The 15,477-nt window shown below is 40.8% G+C and overlaps 1 protein-coding gene across 5 annotated transcripts in view; it reads left to right on the top strand.

The window, feature by feature from the left end:
• cacnb2b (calcium channel, voltage-dependent, beta 2b) overlaps window positions 1-15,477 on the top strand; it is a 48,997-nt gene that overhangs the window by 13,636 nt on the left and 19,884 nt on the right. The gene's annotated exons all lie outside the window — the stretch shown is intronic.

Here is a 15,477-nt window from a genome sequence, read left to right on the forward strand (position 1 = left end):
TTCTCATGCATTGCATCCACCTGTCAATCTTTAAAAAAAAGCCAGGAGGGTTATTTAACAACACTTACTGCTGTTCTGACGGTATATCCAGAATACTTAAAGACTCTTACAACCATCTGGATGAAGAGATATCTGCTGCACGATTTTATTAGATTTTTGATTAGGAAGATGCAATTCTTATTTCTTAACCCAAACAAAGATGGTATAGTCGGAATTGACATATTGTATGTCCTTGCTTAATTTGGTCAACGTGAAGCAAAATTAAAACTTTTTATCATCAGTTTATTATTTCTCTATATCAGGCGTTTTCAAAGCCTGAGTCTGTGGGCCTCCCCGTCACTCCGTCCTTAGTTTACTTGCTTAGTTTCGCTCAATTCCTGGATGCTTCTGGGATCATGATTATGTTATTTGATCTCAGACACTCGACAATTGAGCCAATATAGCTTAATATTGCTGTTTGATAACTTCGGACTGCACCAGATACATTAAAAAGGTCTGTCCTGAGGTATTCATTAGTTTCTGCCTCTGGAAAAGTGGGACAAACAGTAAAATTCCCCAAAACTATCTCTTTAACCAAATCACACACATTTAGGCTATTCTATGTGATCTTTTTTTTAATGTAATATTTTTCAATTCCAATCACTGCCAGCCTCCGCTGAAACAGTTTGGACTGGAGCCCCTCTGGAGTGGCCTTGCTGTAAATTATTATAATATTATAATATCTTTCTCACGTCTTTCTGGCTACCTGTAGAGGAAATCAACAAGAGAAACAATTCAAAATAGTTTTTATTTTGCAGCCGACAGTATTCTTTTCATCCAGATGGAGTGTAGAGTTTTTAAAGCGTTTATAAACAATATGTTATATTAATGTCTTTCAGCTCATTATTTTTTTTTTTTGTCCAGCCCTGCAACTTTACTATTTTGGTTCACTCTCACCGCTCTCGTTTTTGGCTGCAGCAAGCAGCAGTTTCTAGTTAAAAGACTCTAAAAGTCCACTGTACGTTACCTGCTCAGCACCAAACAGAAGTCAGACAAAGTTAGCAACTATCTGGGGAACGTAGTGGAACATTTAGCAGCTAAAGAGCCACATATTTCCCCTCCAGGACACCAAAAAACAGAGCTAACAGGTACTGTGCATGTCTAACTCTCAACAGAGATGAGAACGAAGCGAGATGGCTCACTCATTAGCTACTTTCATCATCGGTTTCGGATGCAGCTGATGATGGAAGTAGCTAACAAATGAGCCATCTCGCTTCTTTCATATCTCTGTTGAGAGTTACACATGTGCAGTACCGATCAGACAGGATGTAAGGATCGGTTAGTGAGTGGCACAAGTTTTTGTCACTGTGTAGCGTAAATGAGCTGATAAATTATATGATAACGTGATATCAGATCGGTGCACATGACTCACGTACTCACCGATACCCAATCCAGCATTTTAGGCAGTTTCGGAGGCATTTCCGACACTGGTATCAATATCAGAACAACTCTAGCTAAAAAAGAGTGAATATTGGACTTACATTCATCTGTTGGACACAAACATGACTCAACGTGAATGCTAATGTTGCTCCATATCTGCTGGATTTGTAAATAAGCAATGCTTGCCAACATGTTTGCCATAGCAACTTAAAAGGTGATGATGTTTCAATGGTTGGTTTATATCTTGTTTGTGCTGCCCCCAAGTGGCCTGAGAATCATTAAATGCAGGTTTAAACAGTGTTTCTCAAAGATCTCTGGGTTTTTATTAAAACCGATCCTCAGCTCTGTGACTCGAATGTGAAGATAACACACGAGGGTGGATCAAAGTGGAGCTTGAGGAAAGCTCACCGTCTCTGGATGGCCTACTGTCTTACATTACAGTGTGCTGGTTAGTGCTGCTGGCCCACTGCTTGTTACCTAGAATAGGAAAAGCCTCTTAGTAGCATTACATCCAGATACCTGCTCTCCTTCCAGACAGGAAGTGGAGCAATAAGGTGAAGAGTACCGAGTAGACCTGTTTCTTTTGGGATTAGGACGGTTTCCAAGTTAAAACAATAGTATTGTTTTCATTTTATATTATTATTATTATATTATTATTATATTATTTTATTATATTTTATATCCTTTTTTGTGTTTAACCTGACAAAAATGCTGTCAATATTTTTCATACTGCAGAAGAGTGACAGAAATGGTCCTGTGTTAACGGTGGTTCAATAATTGCCTTGATTATAACAGGAATGGTTGGCAATATGTTTTTTTAATAATCCCCACACACGCACATCCCTCCTTATACCACCAGTAATCATGTTGCATCATAGCGATGTGCAGTACAGAGACTTGCCTTCTATTAACTCTAGATGAAATGTATCTATTACAGGAGCCGGGCAAGCCTGGAATTAAGTTGTATGGATGATATTAATGCAGCTATTGTATCTCCATCAGGGAGCCTGAGCACATGCGCTCCAAGCAGCAGTGTTGGCTGTCTGTGAGGAGGTTGCATTTGTCTCTCTCGCTCTAAATCCTGGATTGACGCATGCTATCTTAATCTCCTTACTCGGAGACAATCATGACCCAGAGAGAGAGAGAGAGAGAGAGAGAGAGAGAGAGAGAGAGAGAGAGAGAGAGAGAGAGAGAGAGGAGCCCAAATACACATTGGTTTTTCCTCTGTAGTGATTTTTCCAATTTAGTCTTTCGTCCCGGGGCATTTTTTTTGGAGGCAATTCATTTTTTTTCCCTTTTTGATGTTCCTTCAAATGTGCAGATTCTCTCTGTAGTAGTAAATGCTATGCGTGAGTAGTCATTAGCAAAATGATATGAAAGTCGTATGTGATGTTAAATTATTGATGTTACTCTCATATCATTACGTTTACATTCAGGGTAAGGCCTGATCCTACACTGACAGAAATTAATAAAAAAGGGAATTGACCATTAGGGTTAAACTTATGCTAAAAACATGTAGTTAAAGCAATACTCTGTCTATAAGAGACTATGTAGTTGTTTCTTTTCTTCATACCTGCCCCCAAACCGAAAGCATAAAAGAAAAAGTGTCAGGAGTGAATTAAACGATTTACAGCAATGTAAGCTGAAAACGTTGATGCCCAGCTAACTAGCTAAGTAGCTACAGTGGTAACCTAGCGTTACTTCCAAGGCCAGTGGCCATTTCATACATTATTAATGCAGGTTACATTAAAAAGAGCTGGTTCTGGTTGCTGTATCAGAGTTTAAGCTAACTTTACTGTCTCTGTCCTGCTCGGTTGGATTTTGGGACACTCTGGCGGCGACCTCCGGTTCTGAAAAGTGAAGCCAATGCAGAAGTGCCTTAACCTGCATTCTTTCTAATAGCCAGCAGGGGCGACTCCTCTGGTTGCAAAAAGAAGTCTGATTGTATAGAAGTCTATGAGAAAATGAGCCTACTTCTCACTTGATTTATTACCTCAGTAAACATTGTAAACATGAGTTTATGGTCTCAATCGCTAGTTTCAAGTCTTCTTCAATACAGCATGATGTTCATTTAGTAAATTATAGTCCCATTTAGAGTCAGATAGGCAATAAAGCAGGGGATGCTTTAGGGCGTGGCTACCTTGTGATTGACAGGTTGCTACCACGGCTTTGTCCATTCTGGGAGTTGTCCGTGCTTTTGTCTTTCAACTTTAACCCTTTTACAGTGTGTTTTCAGTTCATGAAAGTTAATTGTAACATTTTGCTTGCCTAATAATGTCTTATTCAGTGTTTAGTTGCACTGAGCTCCACCCTCTCGTGTCACTTCTGGTTGCAAAACAACAAGATGGCGATGGCCAAAATGCCAAACTTGAGGCTTCAAAAGGGCAGTCCACGAACCAATGAGTGACGTCACATTACGGTGACTCCATCCACTTCTTATAACGAGTCGATGGGAATACTCCAACAAACCCAGACAACGTTACCCGAGATAGTGTTAGGTTCACCGAACCCATTGGTTAGTCCTCAACTTCAAAGCCTTTTCTCTTGTTAAATTAAGTGAAATATACAGTTTGAAAGTACGAACAACAAACCATAAACATAACCTCTGTGTTTTTTGTCCAAGTAGCTATGTCAGCTAAGCAGCTAAACCGGATATATTTATATCTGATCTCACATTTTTCTTTGTCATACTCAAGAATAATGTTCCTTTATTTCCTTTAACGTACACAATTACTTTTTCCCGAGACATGCAGCTTTAGCCTCAGTCTTTTAGCATGATACCATGTAACCAAATGCATATTTAAGACCCCGTCTATAGGCTTCTCATTTTAAAATGAGTCATTTTGAAACGCTAAAAAGTCAGCCAGAGACAACGTTTTCAACCAACTCATGGAGCTGACGTTAGCTTAATTAACTTGTCAGCTACTGATAAAATCTGCAGCAGTTGGTGACCATAAAATCCACAGTCGTCGGCAAGAAATGAGCCTGCTTTTGTCTTTTTGTCAACCGCTGACTGAATTCAAGGAGCCATTTGTTTAAAAAATGACTGAAGATTTGAGTGGTCATGGGAAGCTGCATATGTGCGTATATGGGCGAAAGGAAAGCTTGACAGGTGTAGCAACAGTAACTAAGGGGGTCAGGGCTTAGCAGACTGTTAATTCATTGATGCACAGTAGTTTTCTACTTTTAAACAAAACTGGCGACCTCAGTAATAATGATCAAACCCATATTAACATACTGTATAGACATAAATTAGTTTTAATGCAGCTCAGATCCGCTGCCACTCTTGATCTATAATTGGAGATCTAAAGGGCCGTGATGCAGCCTTTAACTCCACAGACGGAGACTCGTGCCAAAGTAAAGGTGGCAGTGCCAGCCCGGCCATATCTGCTGTATGGTAGCATCAGGCAGAGGGCATGGAGCCAGTCTCCTTCAGACAGATGATGCAGAGCAGCTGATTAGACGGGGCTTGAAGAAAACCGAACACACACTGCATGTTAATGAAGGAGAGAGAGAGAGAGAGTATAAATCATCACAGTATACGGAGTAACACATGAGCAGCAGCTACATTTCAACAGGATCAGATAAAATTCCATTGTTCTTCTGCAGCAGAAATACTAGAAAATATTTATAAGGCGAAAATTAGGAATTTGTGAACACCTGGGCTCAGTGCCAGTGAGCTCATTGGAGAGACGACAGGAAATTAGTCACAATTAGATTAGTGACCTGCTCTCGCTAGTAAACGGTGTTTGGGAAGCCGGCGGCGCTTTTGTCCATTTTTGATGCACAGCTCTATCTACTGAATCGCACCAGAAATAAAAAATATTTTATTTGTTCACACAGAAGCACAGACTGCTCTCCAATAGAGTCGTGAATGGGAGGAGTCATTTTGGCATCCTTGGTTTTAGAAGTTTTAGAAGTTTTAGAAGTTCTGTTCACTTGCTGCAAAGGCAGTTTTAGAGGACTGTCAGTTTGAGGCTGAATCTGTTATCTGTACATCCCTGAGGGGCATTTATGCTGAATTTACTCTTGTGGGCAGCTAACTGACCCACTAGTGACTTGTACAAACTCTGCACAGACAGATGAGACAGACAGGACGGGCATGTTAGGGTATTTGAAACATGGCATGTCAATAATAACATGTTGAATAAAGTAAGTAAAAGGCCCTGTTCAGACCTGTTCAGACCCAACATGCGTCCTGAGTGATCGGATCATGAGTGGACAGCTTTAAATACGTCTGTTCACACCTGGCATCAGAATGTGTCTTGAGTGGCCACTTGTGATTCGATCTCACTTCCCCGCTCTATATGCAAATAAACACGTAGTAAACACATGGCCAATACAGGAGACGCTGCAACGTAATACTACAGGAATGTCAGTAGTAATATCCTGCATATTCGTGAATTCGGGTACATTTTATTAACATACAAATATAAAGTTATTGTACCGGCGGTCACTGGAGACCTCCGTGTTGCCGGCACCACTGCCTTTGCCAGGCAACAGCGGGGTACAGAGCCTCAGAGAGCCGGGGATGAGAGAGGGCGAGCAGGCCGGCGGGTGTCAGCTCCGTGCAAAGCACCAGAACAAAAACACTGACACATCTTCAACAGTATGACAATAATGCACTTTGTGTGTCTAGTCTGGAGATGATGTAGCCTATAGATAAGACATATTTTAATAAAATACAGTTGTACCGACAGAATACAGTAGAGCACAGAAGCCGTTTACATGCCGCTTGGCTCGTGTCTGCCTGTCTATTCATCTGAGGAGCGCAGAAGAGACCCGCGGATCCCAGCGGGACGTCAGTTGAGTGGGCGGTCCTTAATGTGGCCCAGGACACATTCATGCACACACTGCTAAAAGAATGTGGCCATATGTGGCCCAGAACACCTCTGAATGTAGTCTGAGCAATCGAATCTCAATGTGTCTTGAGTGCGTTCACACCTGTACTTAGAGCTGTCCACTTGTGATCCGATCACCCAGGATGCATGTTAATACCAGGTCTGAACAGGGCCTGAGTGAACCATAAATTCCTGAACGTTGAACCTATATGGCAGGGCAGTGGATGGTGCTATAACTACCAAGCTCTGGAGCTCACTGTCCTTCACTAACACCCTTTTCCCACCAAAATTAGCACGTATATGCAGGTTTTTTAAACACGGGAAAACTTGTTAAAAATAAGCGATGGACTCTTTTCCTATTGTGAGTATGCCGTGCCGTTGGACTGGCCTTTCTGTTTTTTTTCCTGCTGTGTTAAGTTCAACGTCACCGCAAGCAGGGAGAGTAAACAGTGAAAATATTACGGTTTTTACTTGTGTTACTTATTTAGTCTCTCTTTCAATCTCTCAAACCAGAATTGGTGATTGTTGGTAGAAAGTAGAAAGACAAAAGACGGTTTAAATGAGTTTTATTTTGTTTTCTGTCGAGTTTGATTTGAAGTGTGTTTTATGACGATCAGCGATATAAATGTACTGTAGTCTGACTGGAGTCTGGTAGCTTTGAGGAGAGCATATCCATTGTATTGTAAATTATAATAATTGTCCAAATCCCTGTTGATTTAATTTATTATAAATTCACTCCAACACATGTCACATAGCATTGCACTGGAAAAGGGGTGAATATTAGCGTGTCCATCGGAGCTGGAGCCAATAAATACGCGTGACAACAGCAGAGTCATCTGTCCCGAATTAATGCCGATTGTACTCTTTCCCAGGGAAAGACAAAAGCCAGATGTTATAGTGGGTGTTAGTGGTTGTTTTGTCCAGTGGGAAAGGGACTTAAGTTGTCACTTCACCTTAGGTTACAACAAGATACTCAGCTGCCAAAGAGGCTGAAGGCACCACAGATCTGGTCACACTGTGTAGCGGGGTGGAAACTCTTAACCCTAGTTGTCTTTTCGCAGCTACAAATGTGACACAGATAACAGCAGCACCTGGGGAGCAGCCAGCAAGGAGCAGGAAACTGCAGGGATGTGGCAGAACGAGTGGCAAGAGTACACACACACACACACACACACACACACACACACACACACACACTTCATCTCTAAATACAAGCACTCAGAATAACAGTGTCCACCCAACCATTCAGACTCACACACACATCCACCCCCTGTAGACTGCCACCCACCCTTCATCTAGACATGAAGTCCCATGGTTCACCTCACCGCTGATGCTGCTGCTGCTTCCGTGTGGACTCTCTGATGCTTACATTTTGTAATCTGCCATGCAGCCAACTTGAATGACACTTTACCGTTAGATGTTTGACGTCTTCGACTGTGACGTTGAACATTGCCAAGTTGACTTAATTATGCTGACACTCTTTTACGGGAGATGTAACTGTCACTTCAATAGCTCCTCTATGGATCTCTCATTGATTTTAATGTGCTGCTCAATTACTGTTAATCAGTCTATGAGGACGTCGTGGATTTCACTAAATGAGTTGGAGGTGTCTGGAGGCATTACAGCATACTGTACAAGTTACAACGGGAGAAGTATTTTCCTCAGTGGGAGTCATTTTTTGCTTAGATGGCATATTTCGCTCAATGGTTGCCATGGAAACGCCCCTCCTCCCCACCCCATTTGTTGAGGGAATGTGCAGAAGGAACGTATCTTCAGTGACACAAGTGTGTAGTATCTGCTGCAATGGATGACGGCTGCTCGTGCTAAGATCAGGATATTGTGCCAAGCGGAGAAGATAGAGTCTTAAATTAAGAAACTAAAAAAAAGCCTGGTTTGTTGGTCAGGTGGTTTTTAGGCTACTCCGGTGCAGATATTTCTTCTACTGTATAACACTCCTATCCTGGTGAGAGAGCGTTTTCATCATTGTCAAAGCTTTCCAGTTTATATTAAATGCCTTTAACCCTCTGAGACCCACAATAGACCCGTTTTTGTCTTTTTTAGGGGGGTACAGGGGTCTTTAGGGGAGATAGCAGGTCAACAGTAGATGTCACATAGAAGTGGTGTACATCATCTGAAAGAAGAACCTGAAGATTAATTTGAGATGCAGCTCGGCACTGTGTGTCAAGTTGTTCTTAGTCATAAATCAGAAATAAACATTAATTAATCAATTAATTAATTAAAATATATTGTAAAAGTGTTTAAGGGTTTAGAACATTATGATCAAAGTATATGTGATGACCATTCCCATGCTCACTTATGCCTCATAAGCTGTTTCACCAATTTTGGGGTTGATAGCATTTGTTACACAGATTTGGTGCCAAATTTAACAATTTTTTTACCATTCAAGAATTGATAAAAATGATCAATAATCCCTCCAAAATACCACATTAAGACACCAAGACCTTGAGGAACACCATAGAAAAAGCCATGCTGTGATTTGGTATCAAAAGCTTTTGACAATTAGAGATTTCTGCAAGAAAGTATGAAGAAATATTAAAATACACTATTTTTAGAAAAGGCGAAAATAACACATTTATACTGCATGAAAAAAAACTGCATGTGATTATCACAAAGTGGGCATGTCTGTAAAGGGGAGACTTGTGGGTATCCATAGAACCCATTTTCATTCACATATCTTGAGGTCAGAGGTCAAGGGACCCCTTTGAAAATGTCCATGACAGTTTTCCCTCACCAAAATTTTGCCTAACTCTGGAGCGTTATTTAGTCTCCTTCATGACAAGCTAACAAGACGGCAGGCTGTCCGATCATTATGCACTTTTAATGAAGAGCAGTGCACAGCTGCTTGCCTGAGCTTCTCACTGGTAAACATCCAGTTAGTTCCAAGACAGTTCCAAATGTCTAACTAAGACGGAACTGAATGAGTGTACAAGAAATGTGAGTGTAGCGTAAGGTATTTTACATCAAGAGCTCCAAATGGACTTGAACATGAGCCTCTGCTTTTTCCTCGCCGTCAGTATTTTGTGGTGCAGAATGTTTTAGGTGTTAGTCTGTTTTCTTTGGTCTGAAGATTATATGGGAACGTTTACTTTGTTGTATTTTTGCACTCATCAATGTTCCTGTTTGTTGATGCCCGTTTTGCCCGATACAAGTAACACATGGCTTTGAAACAATTTCTGTATGTAGCTTATTTTATTAGATTAAGTGACATGTCATCTTGCCAAGTTAAAGATTTAATAAATTCAGTAAGATCAGTCTGTCTCAGCAGGAAAAGACACATTTTCTCAACTGCTCAACAAATCAAACAATTAAAAGGTAAATATGATAAATTTGGATGAAATATCTCTAATATGAACATAAGCTGCATCTCAGCATTTCTTTAAGACCCAGTCCAGAGTTGAGTTTGTCCTCTGGGGGATCGCAGTGCTCCGGGCAAGCCAGCTGGCTCCGGGTGACTCCATGTCTCTGATTGTTTCGGTTTAGGGACGGAGTCCATCTCCCCAATCAGATGCTCCTCTCCTAATGTACTCCGCTGGCGCGTGCAGAAAGAGCTGTGTAAACGCTTTTGAGTCACCTTCAGGTAGCACACGACAGAATGTGGCTTCGCTTGTTCACCCACCCTCCCATCATCCTTGTCCTCCACCTTCCTTTGCCTCTAAGCCACGTAATCACGTTAATGGGCTGGGATGGCTCTCCAACTGGGAGGGATTGGGGGAGAGAAGGGAGGAGGAAGGAAGAAAGGGATGTTGGTGAAGAGATGAAGATGGAGGGATGAAGGGAAGGATGGAGGGAAGAAGTGGGGTAGAGAGTTTGAATAAAAAAATTTAATTATTAGTCGAGCCATATTTGCACATGTTTTAAAGGACAGGGCATGAAATCTGAAAATAGAAAGATAATACTGCACAGTAGGCGATAATAGTATTATAGCTATTGTTGGTCAATAAGGGGGAGCTTCCTCTAACTCAACTTAACTAAAGCCTTGTTTTTTTTTACCACAAAAGCTGCTCCATACAAAATAATAATACTATTGCAACTAATTATTATTTTCAGAATCAAATAATATGCCATTTTAAATGCCTATAAAATGTCGGAAAATAGTGAAAAATACCCACGCTAACTGGTGATGTATTCAAAGTGCTTGTGTTTTTCCAACAATCTGTCCAAAACGCAAAAAATGTTTTTTTTTATATATCACAAAGAAAAGAGTTTGAGAAGCTGCAATCAGAGAGTGTTTTGGCATTTTACCTTGAAAAATGATTAAAACAATCATCTAAATAGATACAGATTATTTTTTGTTGATTGACTGATCCAGTGGTTCTCAACACTTTTTGGGCCAGTGCCACCCTGTCCATTATCCAGGCCCCTGACCGCACCTCCATCAATTAAAATGTAGGCTAATTGTCCCCCCTGAATATTAATGTTGATCATTATTCTGTGTTATATTATTTTTTAAAAAGCATGTAATTGAATGCCAAATACTGGCGGTATGAACTGTTTTTGGTCGGTTGCTCGATCCAATCAGTCGCTAAACTGACATTAAAAAACAAACACACACACAAACATCCCCTTTTAAAAATATTGCTTCCACCGTCCCCGCTGAGAAATGCTAGACTAATCGATGAATCGATTCAGCTCTATTTAAAGTTATACATGGCTCCAGTCAGATGCTTGCGGGTAAAATGATAAAACAGTCACAGAAACATTGATACGACAAATGATTTATTTTAAAGTAGGGCTGTCAAAGTAAACGCAATAATAACACGTTAACACAAATTCGTTTTAACGCCACTAATTTCTTTAACGCAATCGATTTTCAGAGGGTGTAGCGGGCTCAGTTTTAAAGCTGAAGGGAAGATACTGGAATCATATGAAAGATTAATCGCGAAAGATTAAATAGGTGAAATAACGCTCCAAACTTGCGCTAAATTTTGGCGAGGAAAAACTGTCATGGCCATTTTCCAAGGGGTCCCTTGACCTCTGACCTCCAGATCAGTGAATGAAAATGGGTTCTATGGGTACCCACGAGTCTCCTCTTTACAGACATGCCCACTTTATGATAATCACATGTAGTTTGGAGCAAGTCATAGTCAAGTCAGCACACTGACACACTGACAGCCGTTGTTGCCTGTTGGGCTTCAGTTTGCCATGTTATGATTTGAGCATATTGTTTTATGCTAAATGCAGTACCTGTGAGGGTTTCTGGACAATATCTGTCATTGTTTTGTGTCGTTAATTGATTTCCAATAATAAAATATATACATACATTTGCATAAAGCAGCATATTTGCCCACTCCCATAGTGATAAGAGTATTAAATACTTGATAATTCTCCCTTTAAGGTACATTTGAACAGATAAATTACTTTGCGATTAATCACGATTAATCATGGACAATTATGTGATTTATCGCAATTAAATATTTGAATCGACTGACAGCTCTATTTTATAGTATTAGAATTACTTTTACTTTTAAAACGTTGTAAAATACAATCTACAGTCACATTTCTCTATTCTGAAACCTTTGGTGCCTTAGACAGCTGAGCCATCGCGATGCCTCTCACATGTAAGTGATAATGAATCGTATCTGAATGATGTGGATACTTTATAATTTGTGACATTTTCTTTGGGTAAAGGTTCAAATTAACACTGAAGCAGAACAAAAAAGGCGTTTTTTGCATAAGACATTTCCTAAGTCACCTGCAGTAGAGCTCAACATTGTTTAATAATTCAGCGGGGGCGTTTTGTACTGTTGGCTGGGTGACATTGGCTTGCAGGAGAGGCGGGTGCTGTGCGAACAGATGTCTACACCAGCCATGGGTAAACAAGAAGCCATGCCTGAGCATAATTCTGCCCCGGGGAGATTTCTTTCCTCCTCCTCTCTTATTCCCTCGTCGTCATGTTCAATTCTCTGGCTTGACATTTTCTCTACTGCTTCCTTCTGCTTATGTACAACTAATTCTCTCCAGTAATGAACATAAAATAGGGAAACCCCGTCTCCTACAAAATACATTCTAATAATTTGCTTTGCCAGAGAAGTTTTGTAAGAAACAGAATCGCTGCCTGGATGACGTTAGCTGGCAGCTTTTGTTTCAGTCCAGGAAGTGTAATATCCTGATTACGCAGAAGTCATAGGGAGAAGGTTGGTGTTCAGGGTCCCACATGTTAGGTTAAGGCTACTAAAGCACTTGGTTAAAGGAATAGTTCAGCATTTTAGAAATACACCGATTCACTGTCTTGTGTTTGATGAGAAGATTGATACCACTCTCTGTACAGAGCTGCAGTTGGGACATGGTTAGCTTAGCTTAGCATAAAGATTGGACACAAGCCTGGCTCCGTCCAAGGTCAAAAACACACATACCAGCTCGTCTTAAGCTCAATAATTAACATGTTATATCTCGTTTGTTTAAACAGGACATATTATACTCATTTTGTGGTTTCTGGGGTTTCTGCTAGAACAAGTTTACATACTAAGAAACGCTTTATTGTCCTCATACTGGCTGTGCTGCAGCACGTCTTTTCACCCTCTGTCTGAAACGCTCTGTTTGAGCTCTTGTCCCGTCCCCCCGAAAAGCCCAATCTGCTCTGATTGGTCAGCTGGCCCACTGATGTGATTGGTCAACCAAACCAAACTCTTTGGACTCTGATCCAGCTCCGCTCTAACTAGCTTTGCCAAACTAGCTGCTAGGCAGGTATTATGCAAATGTGTTACTTGCTGTCATCACCACGTTACAGAAGACAAGGCAGGACTTCAATCAAGGTGTTTACAGTTTACCCATCCAGCCGGGTCGCCCACCAATCAGAAGGTCTTCCGACCACCCAAAGAGCTTTACACTACATGTCAGCATTCACCCATTCACACACACATTCATACACTGATGGCAGAGGCTGCCTTGCAAGGTGCCAACCTGCCCATCAGGATCTAATCTAAATACTCATCAATGACACAGCTTTCAGGAGCAATTTGGGGTTCAGTATATTGCTCAAAGACACTGCAACATGTGGACTGGAGGAGTTGGGATCGAACCGCCAACCTTCCGATGGGCTGGTGACCCGCCCTACCTCTGAGCCACAGCCGCTCCATATGTATAAATAATAACAATACAAATCTATTGACCAAAGTATCTGCCAAATGAATGTAATGTAACAAGCATTAGGCAGGTTAAGCAGGGTACACATAGCAGTGAACATGAAATAAATGACATATAGTGTAAAATATTTAGGCTTTTACCAAAGTTTCATGTCATTAATATACACAGCAGAGCTCTATTATTGACTTCGACACACTGGACGTCACAGAGGACTCACTGTGTTGTTAAAATGCACCAGACTGAGCCGACTGTCTACAACCACAGAGCTGATATGTGACTTTGGGATGCAAGTGTGTATCTTGAGTGCCAGACTGATGCAGAGGGCCGTGCCACCTGCTGGCTATGACACAGAGGGCATTAATTATCATGTCTTTGAGGGGACAATCTAATCGCTGGGACACATGGCACATAAACCTGAGCGTCCCAAGAGGGATCTGCTGCGACACTTCCTGACAATTAAAGGCAATGGGGAAAGTAGGAGTAAATGAGAAGGCATGTCTCGGAGATGTTATTAGGTCAAAAGCTGAACAGTGAAGCATTCGATCAATGTTTGTATCCTACAGTTTCATTTGCATAAGAGTTACAGTAGAGGTCTTCACGGGTCCAAAATGCTGGAATCAATCCAAAACTGAACTCTGGAAAACTTTCCATACGTGCATAAATTAATAAAAAAAAAACTATAGAACTGAAGATAATTAGATGCAATATAAAATGCGGTCGACCCAAAAAGAGTATAATAGAGAGAGGACACTAGTGTCTGCAGCAGCATGATGCTCTATCAATCTTTAAGCAGCCGTGTTCAAAAAGAGCAACAATATAATAATAACAATAATAATGCCCTAAGACCGAACGTAGAATCATAAAATGTAATTTCAAAAATAATTTATCTGCTTCAAAGATTAATGTATAGAAATAATTGATCTGTAGCCAGCTGGGCAATTAAAAAAAAAAAATGTTCTAACCATTTTTTGTCATTTTATAACATACACCGGTGAAAACCTTTAATATGAGGGGAGTGACAAGGCTGTGACGCCCAAATATGTGAAGTGCATCACTGCACCATTGAAGCTAGCTGCTCACATGTCACAATCACAATCACGCTTTTTGTGAATTTAAAGGGGCACTTTTATGTGTTTTGGTCTTTGTCAAGTCGGAGAAAATTTACTCACGTGACCCAACTCCTCAGCGCAAAACAAAGTTCTGGCTCTACACATTATCATTCTGGTATAGGGGAGAAAAAAACACTCTGGCTTGTTTGTATTTCTTTAAACTAATCGCAGTCGTCTTGGGCTGCACTAAGCCCAGGATGTAGCGACCAATGGCAGACTTATACACCACAGTCTACGTCCAGTGAGTCACACTAAATATAGGATGCTTTTTAGTGCATTATCAGAGGTGTAGGCTCTAGTGTTTTAGGAGCGTGAACCATAGTGGTGACTGAAAGTGTCTCTGCTGCATCAATTTCAAATATTTTTTGCCTCTTGCAAGTCCTCCAATTTTGTGGAAGTACAATACGAAATTGCTGGAGTTCTCTTTTAAATCATTGCTGCAGAGACTTTATGCTCTCTTGTCTGGCTTCTAATGATTTGTGAATATGAATCATTAAATGTCTCATTGATTTAGTGTTTTTATAGATAAGAAAGATTAGTCTTCATATTGCTATTTTGATTTGCATTTGTCTTGAAGAAGGGTGGGCTCAGTGGTAGAGCCATTGTGTCGAACCTCGGCTCCTCCAGTCCACATGTTGAAGTGTCTTTGGACAAGATACTGAACCCAAATTGCTCCTGAAGGCTGTGCCATCGGTGTGTAAATGAGTATTTAGATTAGATCCTGATAGGCAGGTTGGCACCTTGCATGGCAGCCTCTGCTATCAGTGTGTGAATGTGTGTGTGAATGGGTGAATGCTGCTGGTGTAAAGCGCTTTGAGTGGTCGGAAGACTAGAAAGGCGCTATATAAATGAAACTCCATTTACCAAGAGGCAGACTTTGTTTTCTTTGTAAGATGTGATCTTTTACATCAGATATGTTGTTTAAATCTGACCTTGTGACATATTGTGTGTGTGTTATTAGTCTGTAACTCAGTGTTATCACTGGACACTTTTAAAGCATCCTT

The sequence above is a fragment of the Sebastes fasciatus genome, chromosome 11 (assembly GCF_043250625.1).
Source record: "Sebastes fasciatus isolate fSebFas1 chromosome 11, fSebFas1.pri, whole genome shotgun sequence".
Lineage (NCBI taxonomy): Eukaryota > Metazoa > Chordata > Actinopteri > Perciformes > Sebastidae > Sebastes > Sebastes fasciatus.